This window comes from Hyla sarda, unplaced genomic scaffold (genome assembly GCF_029499605.1).
Source record: "Hyla sarda isolate aHylSar1 unplaced genomic scaffold, aHylSar1.hap1 scaffold_449, whole genome shotgun sequence".
Classification (NCBI taxonomy): Eukaryota; Metazoa; Chordata; class Amphibia; order Anura; family Hylidae; genus Hyla; species Hyla sarda.
In genome coordinates, this window is record NW_026610462.1 from 184,098 (window position 1) to 204,940 (window position 20,843).

General features: G+C 48.5%; 6 non-coding genes and 2 pseudogenes across 6 annotated transcripts; all 8 read right to left on the minus strand.

The window, feature by feature from the left end:
• Positions 1-262: 262 nt before the first annotated feature.
• LOC130335250 (U2 spliceosomal RNA) lies at positions 263-453 on the minus strand. The gene has a single exon (XR_008876913.1). It is a non-coding gene; the product is annotated as a U2 spliceosomal RNA (small nuclear RNA).
• A 2,084-nt stretch (positions 454-2,537) lies between these two features.
• LOC130335251 (U2 spliceosomal RNA) lies at positions 2,538-2,728 on the minus strand. Its single transcript, XR_008876914.1, has one exon. It is a non-coding gene; the product is annotated as a U2 spliceosomal RNA (small nuclear RNA).
• Positions 2,729-4,857: 2,129 nt separating this feature from the next.
• LOC130335253 (U2 spliceosomal RNA) lies at positions 4,858-5,048 on the minus strand. Its single transcript, XR_008876916.1, has one exon. It is a non-coding gene; the product is annotated as a U2 spliceosomal RNA (small nuclear RNA).
• A 2,092-nt stretch (positions 5,049-7,140) lies between these two features.
• Positions 7,141-7,331, minus strand: LOC130335254 (U2 spliceosomal RNA). The gene has a single exon (XR_008876917.1). It is a non-coding gene; the product is annotated as a U2 spliceosomal RNA (small nuclear RNA).
• Positions 7,332-9,421: 2,090 nt separating this feature from the next.
• On the minus strand, positions 9,422-9,612 carry LOC130335255 (U2 spliceosomal RNA). The gene has a single exon (XR_008876918.1). It is a non-coding gene; the product is annotated as a U2 spliceosomal RNA (small nuclear RNA).
• A 7,708-nt stretch (positions 9,613-17,320) lies between these two features.
• Positions 17,321-17,511, minus strand: LOC130335307 (U2 spliceosomal RNA). The gene has a single exon (XR_008876958.1). It is a non-coding gene; the product is annotated as a U2 spliceosomal RNA (small nuclear RNA).
• A 2,089-nt stretch (positions 17,512-19,600) lies between these two features.
• Positions 19,601-19,781, minus strand: LOC130335294 (U2 spliceosomal RNA; annotated as a pseudogene).
• A 694-nt stretch (positions 19,782-20,475) lies between these two features.
• Positions 20,476-20,635, minus strand: LOC130335297 (U2 spliceosomal RNA; annotated as a pseudogene).
• Positions 20,636-20,843: the final 208 nt, after the last annotated feature.

Consider the following 20,843-nt stretch of genomic DNA (forward strand, 5'->3'; position numbering starts at 1 on the left):
CATGTCATGCCCTACCTGCACAGGTGTGCTGGCTACTCAAATGATCCAATTAAGGAGGCCATTTAGTCAGCAGCAGCAGAAGTCCTGTGCCTGGACGCTCCAACAGCGGCCAGACACAAGCAGAAGCAGAAGCAGCAGCAGCACCACCTTTTGTTTTTTGGCTGCAGCAGCAGCAGCAGCAAGGCCCACAGGGCTGGCTAGCTGGCTAGCCAGCAAGCAGGTAGCAATGAAAGTAGGAATCTTTCTTTTTAACCCTGTAAGGGGGTGGTGCACTGTACCCGAAGATACTGCCATATCGGGTCAATGCATAGGGCGACGGAAGCAAGCTTCGAAATCGGCCCCCGTTCTCAAAAATCCATTTAATATATGGTCCCCAGATAGGGGACGTATCAGATATTAAACTGATAAGAACAGATACTACACTTGATCTTAGCCAAAAGGCCGAGAAGCGATAACCGTGAAAGGGGCGGGCCCAACAAGGTCCCCTTCATGGGCACTATCACTGCTTGCTGTCAGGGAGGCTGCCAGACAATTTTCCATGCACACTCTGGGCTGGGGGGCAGTCAACCACCAGTACACACAGCAGAACCTAAACCCATACCATTATTGCTAAGCAGCAAGACAGGGGCCCATTGCACTCCCACGGGGCCTTTTTAAATGCAATCCATAACCCGGATTTGCCAGGAACCCTTCTTACTCCTCCTACTTGCATGTGACACTGGGCTTAGGATCTGCATAGGAAACACACACACAAGCACACACCTACCTTTGTTGCCTGCAGATGCCTCCTTGGCTGTCCCCAAACGGTATCAAACCAACACCCACGGGAAGCTGTAAGCATAGAGGACATGCCTGCACCCCATTGGACTTACCTGTGTGGGTTAAACCCGGGTTATTTGACAACCTATGGCGGTGATGGTTCTGCTCAGGCAGAGCAGTGCTGATGCTCCTCATAAAGCTGTCGCTGCTGTGAAGGTTCTAGGTGACATCACAAATCCCTATGGTTACATACACAACAAAGCTGGGTTGTTGTTGTTTACACTCTGCAAGGCCTGTGGAAGTGAGTGACATCATAGCACTGTAGTTCTGAGGGTTCTAGATGGATGCAACAATCTCCTGTTGCTTCTATGAAGGCCATAATAGACGACATCACCAAACAGCTCCATAGTCACATACACAGCAAAGGAGAGATGTTGTTTACACCTAGTGATGTCAGTGGTATTGAGTGACATCACAGCACAGTGCTAAGGCTCCTGGGCCTGGACACAGCAGCGGCTGCAATATCTCAACGGAGAATACGTTTATATATATGTGTGTGTGTGCGCGTATATATATATATATATATATATATATATATATATATATATTTCTCCGCCGAAATCACTTTTAAACCCATTTCCACCTTTTTTTCCCTTCTCTTCCTCTTACTTTTTTTTCACGTTTTTTTACGTTTTTCTCCTTTTCGCCTCTTTTCTGGGCGTATTATTCTTCTTTTTCTTCTTTTTTTTCGTCTAATGCATACCCCATCAGTGCAGCAATGCTTATTCAATACCGCCAGCAGATGGAGACACTGGGGGATAATTTTCTAAGGATTTATACTGATTTTTCCTGTCTGAATTTGTCGCACAGAAAGTTGCAGGCCAAATATGTGTGACATTTCTGCGACTTTAGCTTCTAGAGCATTTTTACAACATTATACATAGGTGCTGAATACATAAAAAGCGACTGTTCAGCGACAGACAAGTCGCATCGGCTGAAAGTAGGCCAGAATGTCAGTCCATGTTGGAGCAGGTTTAGATACAGTCTAAAGCATAGATCTCAAAGTCTGTGCACAGAATTTAGCAAGGGCCTCGCACCTTCTGATGCATCAGGTAGGTGCACAATAGCATAGCCTAACCCTCTGTACTTTGGTCTATATTGATGCGGGACATAGACAGCCAGCTGATGACCAATCCATTAGTGCAATGGATGGCTGGAAGCATTTGTCTTTGCCTTTGCAATACCACAGAAGCAATGCATGGTCAATGTACAGCAATGACACACCTGTGTGAACAGCCAGGAGACCCCCCCCCCCCCCATGTTATGTTACATAGTTACATAGTTAGTACGGTCGAAAAAAGACATATGTCCATCAAGTTCAACCAGGGAATTAAGGGGTAGGGGTGTGGCGCGATATTGGGGAAGGGATGAGATTTTATATTTCTTCATAAGCATTAATCTTATTTTGTCAATTAGGAACATTCAGCACCCACCCGCTATCAAGGCAGCTGCCTATCATGTCATGCCCTACCTGCACAGGTGTGCTGGCTACTCAAATGATCCAATTAAGGAGGCCATTTAGTCAGCAGCAGCAGAAGTCCTGTGCCTGGACGCTCCAACAGCGGCCAGACACAAGCAGAAGCAGAAGCAGCAGCAGCACCACCTTTTGTTTTTTGGCTGCAGCAGCAGCAGCAGCAAGGCCCACAGGGCTGGCTAGCTGGCTAGCCAGCAAGCAGGTAGCAATGAAAGTAGGAATCTTTCTTTTTAACCCTGTAAGGGGGTGGTGCACTGTACCCGAAGATACTGCCATATCGGGTCAATGCATAGGGCGACGGAAGCAAGCTTCGAAATCGGCCCCCGTTCTCAAAAATCCATTTAATATATGGTCCCCAGATAGGGGACGTATCAGATATTAAACTGATAAGAACAGATACTACACTTGATCTTAGCCAAAAGGCCGAGAAGCGATAACCGTGAAAGGGGTGGGCCCAACAAGGTCCCCTTCATGGGCACTATCACTGCTTGCTGTCAGGGAGGCTGCCAGACAATTTTCCATGCACACTCTGGGCTGGGGGGCAGTCAACCACCAGTACACACAGCAGAACCTAAACCCATACCATTATTGCTAAGCAGCAAGACAGGGGCCCATTGCACTCCCACGGGGCCTTTTTAAATGCAATCCATAACCCGGATTTGCCAGGAACCCTTCTTACTCCTCCTACTTGCATGTGACACTGGGCTTAGGATCTGCATAGGAAACACACACACAAGCACACACCTACCTTTGTTGCCTGCAGATGCCTCCTTGGCTGTCCCCAAACGGTATCAAACCAACACCCACGGGAAGCTGTAAGCATAGAGGACATGCCTGCACCCCATTGGACTTACCTGTGTGGGTTAAACCCGGGTTATTTGACAACCTATGGCGGTGATGGTTCTGCTCAGGCAGAGCAGTGCTGATGCTCCTCATAAAGCTGTCGCTGCTGTGAAGGTTCTAGGTGACATCACAAATCCCTATGGTTACATACACAACAAAGCTGGGTTGTTGTTGTTTACACTCTGCAAGGCCTGTGGAAGTGAGTGACATCATAGCACTGTAGTTCTGAGGGTTCTAGATGGATGCAACAATCTCCTGTTGCTTCTATGAAGGCCATAATAGACGACATCACCAAACAGCTCCATAGTCACATACACAGCAAAGGAGAGATGTTGTTTACACCTAGTGATGTCAGTGGTATTGAGTGACATCACAGCACAGTGCTAAGGCTCCTGGGCCTGGACACAGCAGCGGCTGCAATATCTCAACGGAGAATACGTTTATATATATGTGTGTGTGTGCGCGTATATATATATATATATATATATATATATATATATATATATATATATATATATTTCTCCGCCGAAATCACTTTTAAACCCATTTCCACCTTTTTTTCCCTTCTCTTCCTCTTACTTTTTTTTCACGTTTTTTTACGTTTTTCTCCTTTTCGCCTCTTTTCTGGGCGTATTATTCTTCTTTTTCTTCTTTTTTTTCGTCTAATGCATACCCCATCAGTGCAGCAATGCTTATTCAATACCGCCAGCAGATGGAGACACTGGGGGATAATTTTCTAAGGATTTATACTGATTTTTCCTGTCTGAATTTGTCGCACAGAAAGTTGCAGGCCAAATATGTGTGACATTTCTGCGACTTTAGCTTCTAGAGCATTTTTACAACATTATACATAGGTGCTGAATACATAAAAAGCGACTGTTCAGCGACAGACAAGTCGCATCGGCTGAAAGTAGGCCAGAATGTCAGTCCATGTTGGAGCAGGTTTAGATACAGTCTAAAGCATAGATCTCAAAGTCTGTGTACAGAATTTAGCAAGGGCCTCGCACCTTCTGATGCATCAGGTAGGTGCACAATAGCATAGCCTAACCCTCTGTACTTTGGTCTATATTGATGCGGGACATAGACAGCCAGCTGATGACCAATCCATTAGTGCAATGGATGGCTGGAAGCATTTGTCTTTGCCTTTGCAGGATGGCTGGAAGCATTTGTCTTTGCCTTTGCAATACCACAGAAGCAATGCATGGTCAATGTACAGCAATGACACACCTGTGTGAACAGCCAGGAGACCCCCCCCCCCCCCATGTTATGTTACATAGTTACATAGTTAGTACGGTCGAAAAAAGACATATGTCCATCAAGTTCAACCAGGGAATTAAGGGGTAGGGGTGTGGCGCGATATTGGGGAAGGGATGAGATTTTATATTTCTTCATAAGCATTAATCTTATTTTGTCAATTAGGAACATTCAGCACCCACCCGCTATCAAGGCAGCTGCCTATCATGTCATGCCCTACCTGCACAGGTGTGCTGGCTACTCAAATGATCCAATTAAGGAGGCCATTTAGTCAGCAGCAGCAGAAGTCCTGTGCCTGGACGCTCCAACAGCGGCCAGACACAAGCAGAAGCAGAAGCAGCAGCAGCACCACCTTTTGTTTTTTGGCTGCAGCAGCAGCAGCAGCAAGGCCCACAGGGCTGGCTAGCTGGCTAGCCAGCAAGCAGGTAGCAATGAAAGTAGGAATCTTTCTTTTTAACCCTGTAAGGGGGTGGTGCACTGTACCCGAAGATACTGCCATATCGGGTCAATGCATAGGGCGACGGAAGCAAGCTTCGAAATCGGCCCCCGTTCTCAAAAATCCATTTAATATATGGTCCCCAGATAGGGGACGTATCAGATATTAAACTGATAAGAACAGATACTACACTTGATCTTAGCCAAAAGGCCGAGAAGCGATAACCGTGAAAGGGGCGGGCCCAACAAGGTCCCCTTCATGGGCACTATCACTGCTTGCTGTCAGGGAGGCTGCCAGACAATTTTCCATGCACACTCTGGGCTGGGGGGCAGTCAACCACCAGTACACACAGCAGAACCTAAACCCATACCATTATTGCTAAGCAGCAAGACAGGGGCCCATTGCACTCCCACGGGGCCTTTTTAAATGCAATCCATAACCCGGATTTGCCAGGAACCCTTCTTACTCCTCCTACTTGCATGTGACACTGGGCTTAGGATCTGCATAGGAAACACACACACAAGCACACACCTACCTTTGTTGCCTGCAGATGCCTCCTTGGCTGTCCCCAAACGGTATCAAACCAACACCCACGGGAAGCTGTAAGCATAGAGGACATGCCTGCACCCCATTGGACTTACCTGTGTGGGTTAAACCCGGGTTATTTGACAACCTATGGCGGTGATGGTTCTGCTCAGGCAGAGCAGTGCTGATGCTCCTCATAAAGCTGTCGCTGCTGTGAAGGCTTCTAGGTGACATCACAAATCCCTATGGTTACATACACAACAAAGCTGGGTTGTTGTTGTTTACACTCTGCAAGGCCTGTGGAAGTGAGTGACATCATAGCACTGTAGTTCTGAGGGTTCTAGATGGATGCAACAATCTCCTGTTGCTTCTATGAAGGCCATAATAGACGACATCACCAAACAGCTCCATAGTCACATACACAGCAAAGGAGAGATGTTGTTTACACCTAGTGATGTCAGTGGTATTGAGTGACATCACAGCACAGTGCTAAGGCTCCTGGGCCTGGACACAGCAGCGGCTGCAATATCTCAACGGAGAATACGTTTATATATATGTGTGTGTGTGCGCGTATATATATATATATATATATATATATATATATATATATATATATATATTTCTCCGCCGAAATCACTTTTAAACCCATTTCCACCTTTTTTTCCCTTCTCTTCCTCTTACTTTTTTTTCACGTTTTTTTACGTTTTTCTCCTTTTCGCCTCTTTTCTGGGCGTATTATTCTTCTTTTTCTTCTTTTTTTTCGTCTAATGCATACCCCATCAGTGCAGCAATGCTTATTCAATACCGCCAGCAGATGGAGACACTGGGGGATAATTTTCTAAGGATTTATACTGATTTTTCCTGTCTGAATTTGTCGCACAGAAAGTTGCAGGCCAAATATGTGTGACATTTCTGCGACTTTAGCTTCTAGAGCATTTTTACAACATTATACATAGGTGCTGAATACATAAAAAGCGACTGTTCAGCGACAGACAAGTCGCATCGGCTGAAAGTAGGCCAGAATGTCAGTCCATGTTGGAGCAGGTTTAGATACAGTCTAAAGCATAGATCTCAAAGTCTGTGCACAGAATTTAGCAAGGGCCTCGCACCTTCTGATGCATCAGGTAGGTGCACAATAGCATAGCCTAACCCTCTGTACTTTGGTCTATATTGATGCGGGACATAGACAGCCAGCTGATGACCAATCCATTAGTGCAATGGATGGCTGGAAGCATTTGTCTTTGCCTTTGCAATACCACAGAAGCAATGCATGGTCAATGTACAGCAATGACACACCTGTGTGAACAGCCAGGAGACCCCCCCCCCCCCATGTTATGTTACATAGTTACATAGTTAGTACGGTCGAAAAAAGACATATGTCCATCAAGTTCAACCAGGGAATTAAGGGGTAGGGGTGTGGCGCGATATTGGGGAAGGGATGAGATTTTATATTTCTTCATAAGCATTAATCTTATTTTGTCAATTAGGAACATTCAGCACCCACCCGCTATCAAGGCAGCTGCCTATCATGTCATGCCCTACCTGCACAGGTGTGCTGGCTACTCAAATGATCCAATTAAGGAGGCCATTTAGTCAGCAGCAGCAGAAGTCCTGTGCCTGGACGCTCCAACAGCGGCCAGACACAAGCAGAAGCAGAAGCAGCAGCAGCACCACCTTTTGTTTTTTGGCTGCAGCAGCAGCAGCAGCAAGGCCCACAGGGCTGGCTAGCTGGCTAGCCAGCAAGCAGGTAGCAATGAAAGTAGGAATCTTTCTTTTTAACCCTGTAAGGGGGTGGTGCACTGTACCCGAAGATACTGCCATATCGGGTCAATGCATAGGGCGACGGAAGCAAGCTTCGAAATCGGCCCCCGTTCTCAAAAATCCATTTAATATATGGTCCCCAGATAGGGGACGTATCAGATATTAAACTGATAAGAACAGATACTACACTTGATCTTAGCCAAAAGGCCGAGAAGCGATAACCGTGAAAGGGGCGGGCCCAACAAGGTCCCCTTCATGGGCACTATCACTGCTTGCTGTCAGGGAGGCTGCCAGACAATTTTCCATGCACACTCTGGGCTGGGGGGCAGTCAACCACCAGTACACACAGCAGAACCTAAACCCATACCATTATTGCTAAGCAGCAAGACAGGGGCCCATTGCACTCCCACGGGGCCTTTTTAAATGCAATCCATAACCCGGATTTGCCAGGAACCCTTCTTACTCCTCCTACTTGCATGTGACACTGGGCTTAGGATCTGCATAGGAAACACACACACAAGCACACACCTACCTTTGTTGCCTGCAGATGCCTCCTTGGCTGTCCCCAAACGGTATCAAACCAACACCCACGGGAAGCTGTAAGCATAGAGGACATGCCTGCACCCCATTGGACTTACCTGTGTGGGTTAAACCCGGGTTATTTGACAACCTATGGCGGTGATGGTTCTGCTCAGGCAGAGCAGTGCTGATGCTCCTCATAAAGCTGTCGCTGCTGTGAAGGTTCTAGGTGACATCACAAATCCCTATGGTTACATACACAACAAAGCTGGGTTGTTGTTGTTTACACTCTGCAAGGCCTGTGGAAGTGAGTGACATCATAGCACTGTAGTTCTGAGGGTTCTAGATGGATGCAACAATCTCCTGTTGCTTCTATGAAGGCCATAATAGACGACATCACCAAACAGCTCCATAGTCACATACACAGCAAAGGAGAGATGTTGTTTACACCTAGTGATGTCAGTGGTATTGAGTGACATCACAGCACAGTGCTAAGGCTCCTGGGCCTGGACACAGCAGCGGCTGCAATATCTCAACGGAGAATACGTTTATATATATGTGTGTGTGTGCGCGTATATATATATATATATATATATATATATATATATATATATATTTCTCCGCCGAAATCACTTTTAAACCCATTTCCACCTTTTTTTCCCTTCTCTTCCTCTTACTTTTTTTTCACGTTTTTTTACGTTTTTCTCCTTTTCGCCTCTTTTCTGGGCGTATTATTCTTCTTTTTCTTCTTTTTTTTCGTCTAATGCATACCCCATCAGTGCAGCAATGCTTATTCAATACCGCCAGCAGATGGAGACACTGGGGGATAATTTTCTAAGGATTTATACTGATTTTTCCTGTCTGAATTTGTCGCACAGAAAGTTGCAGGCCAAATATGTGTGACATTTCTGCGACTTTAGCTTCTAGAGCATTTTTACAACATTATACATAGGTGCTGAATACATAAAAAGCGACTGTTCAGCGACAGACAAGTCGCATCGGCTGAAAGTAGGCCAGAATGTCAGTCCATGTTGGAGCAGGTTTAGATACAGTCTAAAGCATAGATCTCAAAGTCTGTGCACAGAATTTAGCAAGGGCCTCGCACCTTCTGATGCATCAGGTAGGTGCACAATAGCATAGCCTAACCCTCTGTACTTTGGTCTATATTGATGCGGGACATAGACAGCCAGCTGATGACCAATCCATTAGTGCAATGGATGGCTGGAAGCATTTGTCTTTGCCTTTGCAATACCACAGAAGCAATGCATGGTCAATGTACAGCAATGACACACCTGTGTGAACAGCCAGGAGACCCCCCCCCCCCATGTTATGTTACATAGTTACATAGTTAGTACGGTCGAAAAAAGACATATGTCCATCAAGTTCAACCAGGGAATTAAGGGGTAGGGGTGTGGCGCGATATTGGGGAAGGGATGAGATTTTATATTTCTTCATAAGCATTAATCTTATTTTGTCAATTAGGAACATTCAGCACCCACCCGCTATCAAGGCAGCTGCCTATCATGTCATGCCCTACCTGCACAGGTGTGCTGGCTACTCAAATGATCCAATTAAGGAGGCCATTTAGTCAGCAGCAGCAGAAGTCCTGTGCCTGGACGCTCCAACAGCGGCCAGACACAAGCAGAAGCAGAAGCAGAAGCAGCAGCAGCACCACCTTTTGTTTTTTGGCTGCAGCAGCAGCAGCAGCAAGGCCCACAGGGCTGGCTAGCTGGCTAGCCAGCAAGCAGGTAGCAATGAAAGTAGGAATCTTTCTTTTTAACCCTGTAAGGGGGTGGTGCACTGTACCCGAAGATACTGCCATATCGGGTCAATGCATAGGGCGACGGAAGCAAGCTTCGAAATCGGCCCCCGTTCTCAAAAATCCATTTAATATATGGTCCCCAGATAGGGGACGTATCAGATATTAAACTGATAAGAACAGATACTACACTTGATCTTAGCCAAAAGGCCGAGAAGCGATAACCGTGAAAGGGGCGGGCCCAACAAGGTCCCCTTCATGGGCACTATCACTGCTTGCTGTCAGGGAGGCTGCCAGACAATTTTCCATGCACACTCTGGGCTGGGGGGCAGTCAACCACCAGTACACACAGCAGAACCTAAACCCATACCATTATTGCTAAGCAGCAAGACAGGGGCCCATTGCACTCCCACGGGGCCTTTTTAAATGCAATCCATAACCCGGATTTGCCAGGAACCCTTCTTACTCCTCCTACTTGCATGTGACACTGGGCTTAGGATCTGCATAGGAAACACACACACAAGCACACACCTACCTTTGTTGCCTGCAGATGCCTCCTTGGCTGTCCCCAAACGGTATCAAACCAACACCCACGGGAAGCTGTAAGCATAGAGGACATGCCTGCACCCCATTGGACTTACCTGTGTGGGTTAAACCCGGACCTATGGCGGTGATGGTTCTGCTCAGGCAGAGCAGTGCTGATGCTCCTCATAAAGCTGTCGCTGCTGTGAAGGTTCTAGGTGACATCACAAATCCCTATGGTTACATACACAACAAAGCTGGGTTGTTGTTGTTTACACTCTGCAAGGCCTGTGGAAGTGAGTGACATCATAGCACTGTAGTTCTGAGGGTTCTAGATGGATGCAACAATCTCCTGTTGCTTCTATGAAGGCCATAATAGACGACATCACCAAACAGCTCCATAGTCACATTGTTACGCCGAGCGCTCCGGGTCCCCGCTCCTCCCCGGAGCGCTCGCTTCACTCTCCCCGCGGCAGCGCTCCGGTCACGTCCTCTGACCCGGGGCGCTGCGATTCCGCTGCCAGCCGGGATGCGATTCGCGATGCGGGTAGCGCCCGCTCGCGATGCGCACCCCGGCTCCCCTACCTGACTCGCTCTCCGTCTGTTCTGTCCCGGCGCGCGCGGCCCCGCTCCCTAGGGCGCGCGCGCGCCGGGTCTCTGCGATTTAAAGGGCCACTGCGCCGCTGATTGGCGCAGTGGTTCCAATTAGTGTGTTCACCTGTGCACTTCCCTATATCACCTCACTTCCCCTGCACTCCCTTGCCGGATCTTGTTGCCTTAGTGCCAGTGAAAGCGTTCCTTGTGTGTTCTTTGCCTGTGTTTCCAGACCTTCTGCCGTTGCCCCTGACTACGATCCTTGCTGCCTGCCCCGACCTTCTGCTACGTCCGACCTTGCTTTTGCCTACTCCCTTGTACCGCGCCTATCTTCAGCAGCCAGAGAGGTGAGCCGTTGCTAGTGGATACGACCTGGTCACTACCGCCGCAGCAAGACCATCCCGCTTTGCGGCGGGCTCTGGTGAAAACCAGTAGTGGCTTAGAACCGGTCCACTAGCACGGTCCACGCCAATCCCTCTCTGGCACAGAGGATCCACTACCTGCCAGCCGGCATCGTGACAGTAGATCCGGCCATGGATCCCGCTGAAGTTCCTCTGCCAGTTGTCGCTGACCTCACCACGGTGGTCGCCCAGCAGTCACAACAGATAGCGCAACAAGGCCAACAGCTGTCTCAACTGACCATTATGCTACAACAGTTACTACCACAGCTTCAGCAGTCATCTCCTCCGCCAGCTCCTGCACCTCCTCCGCAGCGAGTGGCCGCTCCTGGGATACGCTTATCCTTGCCGGATAAATTTGATGGGGACTCTAAGTTTTGCCGTGGCTTTCTTTCCCAATGTTCCCTGCATCTGGAGATGATGTCGGACCTGTTTCCCACTGAAAGGTCTAAGGTGGCTTTCGTAGTCAGCCTTCTGTCCGGAAAAGCCCTGTCATGGGCCACACCGCTCTGGGACCGCAATGACCCCGTCACTGCCTCTGTACACTCCTTCTTCTCGGAAATCCGAAGTGTCTTTGAGGAACCTGCCCGAGCCTCTTCTGCTGAGACTGCCCTGTTGAACCTGGTCCAGGGTAATTCTTCCGTTGGCGAGTATGCCGTACAATTCCGTACTCTTGCTTCAGAATTGTCCTGGAATAATGAGACCCTCTGCGCGACCTTCAAAAAAGGCCTATCCAGCAACATTAAAGATGTTCTGGCCGCACGAGAAATTCCTGCTAATCTACATGAACTTATTCACCTAGCCACTCGCATTGACATGCGTTTTTCCGAAAGGCGTCAGGAACTCCGCCAAGATATGGACTCTGTTCGCACGAGGCGTTTCTTCTCCTCGGCTCCTCTCTCCTCTGGTCCCCTGCAATCTGTTCCTGTGCCTCCCGCCGTGGAGGCTATGCAGGTCGATCGGTCTCGCCTGACACCTCAAGAGAGGACACGACGCCGTATGGAGAACCTCTGCCTGTACTGTGCTAGTACCGAACACTTCCTGAGAGATTGTCCTATCCGTTCCCCCCGCCTGGAAAGACGTACGCTGACTCCGCACAAAGGTGAGACAGTCCTTGATGTCTACTCTGCTTCTCCACGTCTTACTGTGCCTGTGCGGATGTCTGCCTCTGCCTTCTCCTTCTCTACAGTGGCCTTCTTGGACTCTGGATCTGCAGGAAATTTTATTTTGGCCTCTCTCGTCAACAGGTTCAACATCCCGGTGACCAGTCTCGCCAGACCCCTCTACATCAATTGTGTAAATAATGAAAGATTGGACTGTACCATACGTTTCCGCACGGAGCCCCTTCTTATGAGCATCGGATCTCATCATGAGAGGATTGAACTTTTGGTCCTCCCCAATTGCACCTCGGAAATTCTCCTTGGACTTCCCTGGCTTCAACTTCATTCCCCTACCCTGGATTGGTCCACTGGGGAGATCAAGAGTTGGGGGTCCTCTTGTTCCAAGAACTGTCTAAAACCGGTTCCCAGTAACCCTTGCCGTAACTCTGTGGTTCCTCCAGTAACCGGTCTCCCTAAGGCCTATATGGACTTCGCGGATGTTTTCTGCAAAAAACAAGCTGAGACTCTACCTCCTCACAGGCCTTATGATTGCCCTATCGACCTCCTCCCGGGCACTACTCCACCCCGGGGCAGAATTTATCCTCTCTCTGCCCCAGAGACTCTTGCCATGTCCGAATACGTCCAGGAGAATCTAAAAAAGGGCTTTATCCGTAAATCCTCCTCTCCTGCCGGAGCCGGATTTTTCTTTGTGTCCAAAAAAGATGGCTCCCTACGTCCTTGCATTGACTACCGCGGTCTTAATAAAATCACGGTTAAGAACCGCTACCCCTTACCCCTCATCTCTGAACTCTTTGATCGCCTCCAAGGTGCCCACATCTTCACTAAATTGGACTTAAGAGGCGCCTATAACCTCATCCGCATCAGAGAGGGGGACGAGTGGAAAACGGCATTTAACACCAGAGATGGACACTTTGAGTATCTGGTCATGCCCTTTGGACTGTGCAACGCCCCTGCCGTCTTCCAAGACTTTGTCAATGAAATTTTTCGTGATCTGTTATACTCCTGTGTTGTTGTATATCTGGACGATATCCTAATTTTTTCTGCCAATCTAGAAGAACACCGCCAGCATGTCCGTATGGTTCTTCAGAGACTTCGTGACAACCAACTCTATGCCAAAATTGAGAAATGTCTGTTTGAATGCCAATCTCTTCCTTTTCTAGGATATTTGGTCTCTGGCCAGGGACTACAGATGGATCCAGACAAACTCTCTGCCGTCTTAGATTGGCCACGCCCCTCCGGACTCCGTGCTATCCAACGCTTTTTGGGGTTCGCCAATTATTACAGGCAATTTATTCCACATTTTTCTACCATTGTGGCTCCTATCGTGGCTTTAACCAAAAAAAATGCTGATCCCAAGTCCTGGCCTCCTCAAGCAGAAGACGCCTTTAAACGACTCAAGTCTGCCTTTTCTTCGGCTCCCGTCCTCTCCAGACCTGACCCTTCCAAACCCTTCCTATTGGAGGTTGATGCCTCCTCAGTGGGAGCTGGAGCTGTTCTTCTACAAAAAAATTCTTCCGGGCATGCTGTCACTTGTGGTTTTTTCTCTAGGACCTTCTCTCCAGCGGAGAGGAACTACTCCATCGGGGATCGAGAGCTTCTAGCCATTAAATTAGCACTTGAGGAATGGAGGCATCTGCTGGAGGGATCAAGTTCTCCTGTTATTATCTACACCGACCACAAGAACCTCTCCTACCTCCAGTCTGCCCAACGGCTGAATCCTCGCCAGGCCCGGTGGTCTCTGTTCTTTGCCCGATTTAATTTTGAGATTCACTTTCGTCCTGCCGATAAGAACATTAGGGCTGATGCTCTCTCTCGTTCCTCGGATGCCTCAGAAGTTGAACTCTCTCCGCAACACATCATTCCACCTGACTGCCTGATCTCCACTTCTCCTGCCTCCATCAGGCAGACTCCTCCAGGAAAGACCTTTGTTTCTCCTCGCCAACGCCTCGGAATCCTCAAATGGGGTCACTCCTCCCATCTCGCAGGTCATGCGGGTATCAAGAAATCTGTGCAACTCATCTCCCGCTTCTATTGGTGGCCGACTCTGGAGACGGATGTTGTGGACTTTGTGCGAGCCTGCACTATCTGTGCCCGGGATAAGACTCCTCGCCAGAAGCCCGCTGGTTTTCTTCATCCTCTGCCTGTCCCCGAACAGCCTTGGTCTCTGATTGGTATGGATTTTATTACTGATTTACCCCCTTCCCGTGGCAACACTGTTATTTGGGTGGTCGTTGATCGATTCTCCAAAATGGCACATTTCATCCCTCTTCCTGGTCTTCCTTCTGCGCCTCAGTTGGCTAAACAATTTTTTGTACACATTTTTCGTCTTCACGGGTTGCCTACACAGATTGTCTCGGATAGAGGCGTCCAATTCGTGTCTAAATTCTGGAGGGCTCTCTGTAAACAACTCAAGATTAAATTAAATTTTTCTTCTGCATATCATCCCCAGTCCAATGGACTAGTAGAAAGGATTAACCAGATCTTGGGTGATTATTTGCGACATTTTGTTTCCTCCCGCCAGGATGACTGGGCAGATCTCCTCCCATGGGCCGAATTCTCGTATAACTTCAGGGTCTCTGAGTCTTCCTCCAAATCCCCATTTTTCGTGGTGTACGGGCGTCACCCTCTTCCCCCCCTCCCTACTCCCTTGCCCTCTGGTCTGCCCGCTGTGGATGAAATTTCTCGTGACCTTTCCATCATATGGAGAGAGACCCAAAAATCTCTCTTACAGGCTTCATCACGCATGAAGAAGTTCGCGGATAAGAAAAGAAGAGCTCCCCCCGTTTTTTCCCCTGGAGACAAGGTATGGCTCTCCGCTAAATATGTCCGCTTCCGTGTCCCTAGCTACAAGTTGGGACCACGCTATCTTGGTCCTTTCAAAATTTTGTGTCAAATTAATCCTGTCTCTTATAAACTTCTTCTTCCTCCCTCTCTTCGTATCCCTAATGCCTTTCACGTCTCTCTTCTCAAACCACTCATCCTCAACCGTTTTTCTCCCAAATCTGTTCCTCCCACTCCTGTTTCCGGCTCCTCGGACATCTTCTCGGTCAAAGAAATTTTAGCTGCCAAAAAGGTCAGAGGGAAAAATTTTTTTTTAGTGGACTGGGAGGGTTGTGGTCCTGAAGAGAGATCCTGGGAACCTGAGGACAACATCCTAGACAAAAATCTGCTCCTCAGGTTCTCAGGCTCTAAGAAGAGGGGGAGACCCAAGGGGGGGGGTACTGTTACGCCGAGCGCTCCGGGTCCCCGCTCCTCCCCGGAGCGCTCGCTTCACTCTCCCCGCGGCAGCGCTCCGGTCACGTCCTCTGACCCGGGGCGCTGCGATTCCGCTGCCAGCCGGGATGCGATTCGCGATGCGGGTAGCGCCCGCTCGCGATGCGCACCCCGGCTCCCCTACCTGACTCGCTCTCCGTCTGTTCTGTCCCGGCGCGCGCGGCCCCGCTCCCTAGGGCGCGCGCGCGCCGGGTCTCTGCGATTTAAAGGGCCACTGCGCCGCTGATTGGCGCAGTGGTTCCAATTAGTGTGTTCACCTGTGCACTTCCCTATATCACCTCACTTCCCCTGCACTCCCTTGCCGGATCTTGTTGCCTTAGTGCCAGTGAAAGCGTTCCTTGTGTGTTCTTTGCCTGTGTTTCCAGACCTTCTGCCGTTGCCCCTGACTACGATCCTTGCTGCCTGCCCCGACCTTCTGCTACGTCCGACCTTGCTTTTGCCTACTCCCTTGTACCGCGCCTATCTTCAGCAGCCAGAGAGGTGAGCCGTTGCTAGTGGATACGACCTGGTCACTACCGCCGCAGCAAGACCATCCCGCTTTGCGGCGGGCTCTGGTGAAAACCAGTAGTGGCTTAGAACCGGTCCACTAGCACGGTCCACGCCAATCCCTCTCTGGCACAGAGGATCCACTACCTGCCAGCCGGCATCGTGACACACATACACAGCAAAGGAGAGATGTTGTTTACACCTAGTGATGTCAGTGGTATTGAGTGACATCACAGCACAGTGCTAAGGCTCCTGGGCCTGGACACAGCAGCGGCTGCAATATCTCAACGGAGAATACGTTTATATATATGTGTGTGTGTGTGCGCGTATATATATATATATATATATATATATATATATATATATATTCTCCGCCGAAATCACTTTTAAACCCATTTCCACCTTTTTTTCCCTTCTCTTCCTCTTACTTTTTTTTCACGTTTTTTTACGTTTTTCTCCTTTTCGCCTCTTTTCTGGGCGTATTATTCTTCTTTTTCTTCTTTTTTTTCGTCTAATGCATACCCCATCAGTGCAGCAATGCTTATTCAATACCGCCAGCAGATGGAGACACTGGGGGATAATTTTCTAAGGATTTATACAGATTTTTCCTGTCTGAATTTGTCGCACAGAAAGTTGCAGGCCAAATATGTGTGACATTTCTGCGACTTTAGCTTCTAGAGCATTTTTACAACATTATACATAGGTGCTGAATACATAAAAAGCGACTGTTCAGCGACAGACAAGTCGCATCGGCTGAAAGTAGGCCAGAATGTCAGTCCATGTTGGAGCAGGTTTAGATACAGTCTAAAGCATAGATCTCAAAGTCTGTGCACAGAATTTAGCAAGGGCCTCGCACCTTCTGATGCATCAGGTAGGTGCACAATAGCATAGCCTAACCCTCTGTACTTTGGTCTATATTGATGCGGGACATAGACAGCCAGCTGATGACCAATCCATTAGTGCAATGGATGGCTGGAAGCATTTGTCTTTGCCTTTGCAATACCACAGAAGCAATGCATGGTCAATGTACAGCAATGACACACCTGTGTGAACAGCCAGGAGACCCCCCCCCCCCCATGTTATGTTACATAGTTACATAGTTAGTACGGTCGAAAAAAGACATATGTCCATCAAGTTCAACCAGGGAATTAAGGGGTAGGGGTGTGGCGCGATATTGGGGAAGGGATGAGATTTTATATTTCTTCATAAGCATTAATCTTATTTTGTCAATTAGGAACATTCAGCACCCACCCGCTATCAAGGCAGCTGCCTATCATGTCATGCCCTACCTGCACAGGTGTGCTGGCTACTCAAATGATCCAATTAAGGAGGCCATTTAGTCAGCAGCAGCAGAAGTCCTGTGCCTGGACGCTCCAACAGCGGCCAGACACAAGCAGAAGCAGAAGCAGCAGCAGCACCACCTTTTGTTTTTTGGCTGCAGCAGCAGCAGCAGCAAGGCCCACAGGGCTGGCTAGCTGGCTAGCCAGCAAGCAGGTAGCAATGAAAGTAGGAATCTTTCTTTTTAACCCTGTAAGGGGGTGGTGCACTGTACCCGAAGATACTGCCATATCGGGTCAATGCATAGGGCGACGGAAGCAAGCTTCGAAATCGGCCCCTGTTCTCAAAAATCCATTTAATATATGGTCCCCAGATAGGGGACGTATCAGATATTAAACTGATAAGAACAGATACTACACTTGATCTTAGCCAAAAGGCCGAGAAGCGATAACCGTGAAAGGGGCGGGCCCAACAAGGTCCCCTTCATGGGCACTATCACTGCTTGCTGTCAGGGAGGCTGCCAGACAATTTTCCATGCACACTCTGGGCTGGGGGGCAGTCAACCACCAGTACACACAGCAGAACCTAAACCCATACCATTATTGCTAAGCAGCAAGACAGGGGCCCATTGCACTCCCACGGGGCCTTTTTAAATGCAATCCATAACCCGGATTTGCCAGGAACCCTTCTTACTCCTCCTACTTGCATGTGACACTGGGCTTAGGATCTGCATAGGAAACACACACACAAGCACACACCTACCTTTGTTGCCTGCAGATGCCTCCTTGGCTGTCCCCAAACGGTATCAAACCAACACCCACGGGAAGCTGTAAGCATAGAGGACATGCCTGCACCCCATTGGACTTACCTGTGTGGGTTAAACCCGGGTTATTTGACAACCTATGGCGGTGATGGTTCTGCTCAGGCAGAGCAGTGCTGATGCTCCTCATAAAGCTGTCGCTGCTGTGAAGGTTCTAGGTGACATCACAAATCCCTATGGTTACATACACAACAAAGCTGGGTTGTTGTTGTTTACACTCTGCAAGGCCTGTGGAAGTGAGTGACATCATAGCACTGTAGTTCTGAGGGTTCTAGATGGATGCAACAATCTCCTGTTGCTTCTATGAAGGCCATAATAGACGACATCACCAAACAGCTCCATAGTCACATACACAGCAAAGGAGAGATGTTGTTTACACCTAGTGATGTCAGTGGTATTGAGTGACATCACAGCACAGTGCTAAGGCTCCTGGGCCTGGACACAGCAGCGGCTGCAATATCTCAACGGAGAATACGTTTATATATATGTGTGTGTGTGCGCGTATATATATATATATATATATATATATATATATATATATATATATTTCTCCGCCGAAATCACTTTTAAACCCATTTCCACCTTTTTTTCCCTTCTCTTCCTCTTACTTTTTTTTCACGTTTTTTTACGTTTTTCTCCTTTTCGCCTCTTTTCTGGGCGTATTATTCTTCTTTTTCTTCTTTTTTTTCGTCTAATGCATACCCCATCAGTGCAGCAATGCTTATTCAATACCGCCAGCAGATGGAGACACTGGGGGATAATTTTCTAAGGATTTATACTGATTTTTCCTGTCTGAATTTGTCGCACAGAAAGTTGCAGGCCAAATATGTGTGACATTTCTGTGACTTTAGCTTCTAGAGCATTTTTACAACATTATACATAGGTGCTGAATACATAAAAAGCGACTGTTCAGCGACAGACAAGTCGCATCGGCTGAAAGTAGGCCAGAATGTCAGTCCATGTTGGAGCAGGTTTAGATACAGTCTAAAGCATAGATCTCAAAGTCTGTGCACAGAATTTAGCAAGGGCCTCGCACCTTCTGATGCATCAGGTAGGTGCACAATAGCATAGCCTAACCCTCTGTACTTTGGTCTATATTGATGCGGGACATAGACAGCCAGCTGATGACCAATCCATTAGTGCAATGGATGGCTGGAAGCATTTGTCTTTGCCTTTGCAATACCACAGAAGCAATGCATGGTCAATGTACAGCAATGACACACCTGTGTGAACAGCCAGGAGACCCCCCCCCCCCATGTTATGTTACATAGTTACATAGTTAGTACGGTCGAAAAAAGACATATGTCCATCAAGTTCAACCAGGGAATTAAGGGGTAGGGGTGTGGCGCGATATTGGGGAAGGGATGAGATTTTATATTTCTTCATAAGCATTAATCTTATTTTGTCAATTAGGAACATTCAGCACCCACCCGCTATCAAGGCAGCTGCCTATCATGTCATGCCCTACCTGCACAGGTGTGCTGGCTACTCAAATGATCCAATTAAGGAGGCCATTTAGTCAGCAGCAGCAGAAGTCCTGTGCCTGGACGCTCCAACAGCGGCCAGACACAAGCAGAAGCAGAAGCAGCAGCAGCAGCACCACCTTTTGTTTTTTGGCTGCAGCAGCAGCAGCAGCAAGGCCCACAGGGCTGGCTAGCTGGCTAGCCAGCAAGCAGGTAGCAATGAAAGTAGGAATCTTTCTTTTTAACCCTGTAAGGGGGTGGTGCACTGTACCCGAAGATACTGCCATATCGGGTCAATGCATAGGGCGACGGAAGCAAGCTTCGAAATCGGCCCCCGTTCTCAAAAATCCATTTAATATATGGTCCCCAGATAGGGGACGTATCAGATATTAAACTGATAAGAACAGATTTTTTTTTTTTTTTATCTAAAGCCGAGGAACGTGCTTTCGATTCACCCAAAGTGCAAGAAAAAGTGCAAACGTGTTACACTAAAAAAAACGTGCACAAAGGATGCGGTCTATCGCAAGCCCTTCTACGATAGGAGAGAGGCCCCCCAACAAACCTTACCCTTCGCCTCCGGACCAAAAGGTACCTGCGAGGTTCCAGGTTCGATGTCCCTTTTCGCCGAAGCTACTAGGGGACCACAAATGCTCCCGGCATCCCCCTTGGCGTTAGCCAAGGTATCTGCCCGCAGAGCCGATTACGGTAGGTACCCTGCCAAAGCAGGAGTACCCGGGTTGTTTGCAGGGAGGTGCGGAACCTAATGGCCACACACACCTCCCCTAGACCGCCAGGAGGGACACCCAGAAGGGCTACCGCATCCTGACAAATCCTGTGAACACACAACACGCAAAAAGTGACACAGTGAGACAAAAAAGAAATAAATAAGTGAATGTGTGCAGATATACTGCCCGGACATCCGGCCGGATCTATAAAAATTTCTCTGATCCTAGCCAGAAGGCCGGGAATCAAGAGGTGAGTGCCACAAGGTGAAGAGATTATGGTGCCCGTGCTTCAACTCAGTGAGTCTATTCTCCCAGTGAGTTTCGGCACCTCGGGGTCACCACTCCCCGAGGCACAAAAGTACCTCGGCTCTAGACCCTCTCAGCCTCATGGCGAGACCCGGAGGGAACAGGTCACATCGGGGCAGCCGTCGAGCTGATTCCTCAGAACCAGCCCCGGAAAGCCCTGGTACACCTGCATCCTCCATGCAGCACCCATCCCCACCAGCATGAAAACTGATAAGAACAGATACTACACTTGATCTTAGCCAAAAGGCCGAGAAGCGATAACCGTGAAAGGGGCGGGCCCAACAAGGTCCCCTTCATGGGCACTATCACTGCTTGCTGTCAGGGAGGCTGCCAGACAATTTTCCATGCACACTCTGGGCTGGGGGGCAGTCAACCACCAGTACACACAGCAGAACCTAAACCCATACCATTATTGCTAAGCAGCAAGACAGGGGCCCATTGCACTCCCACGGGGCCTTTTTAAATGC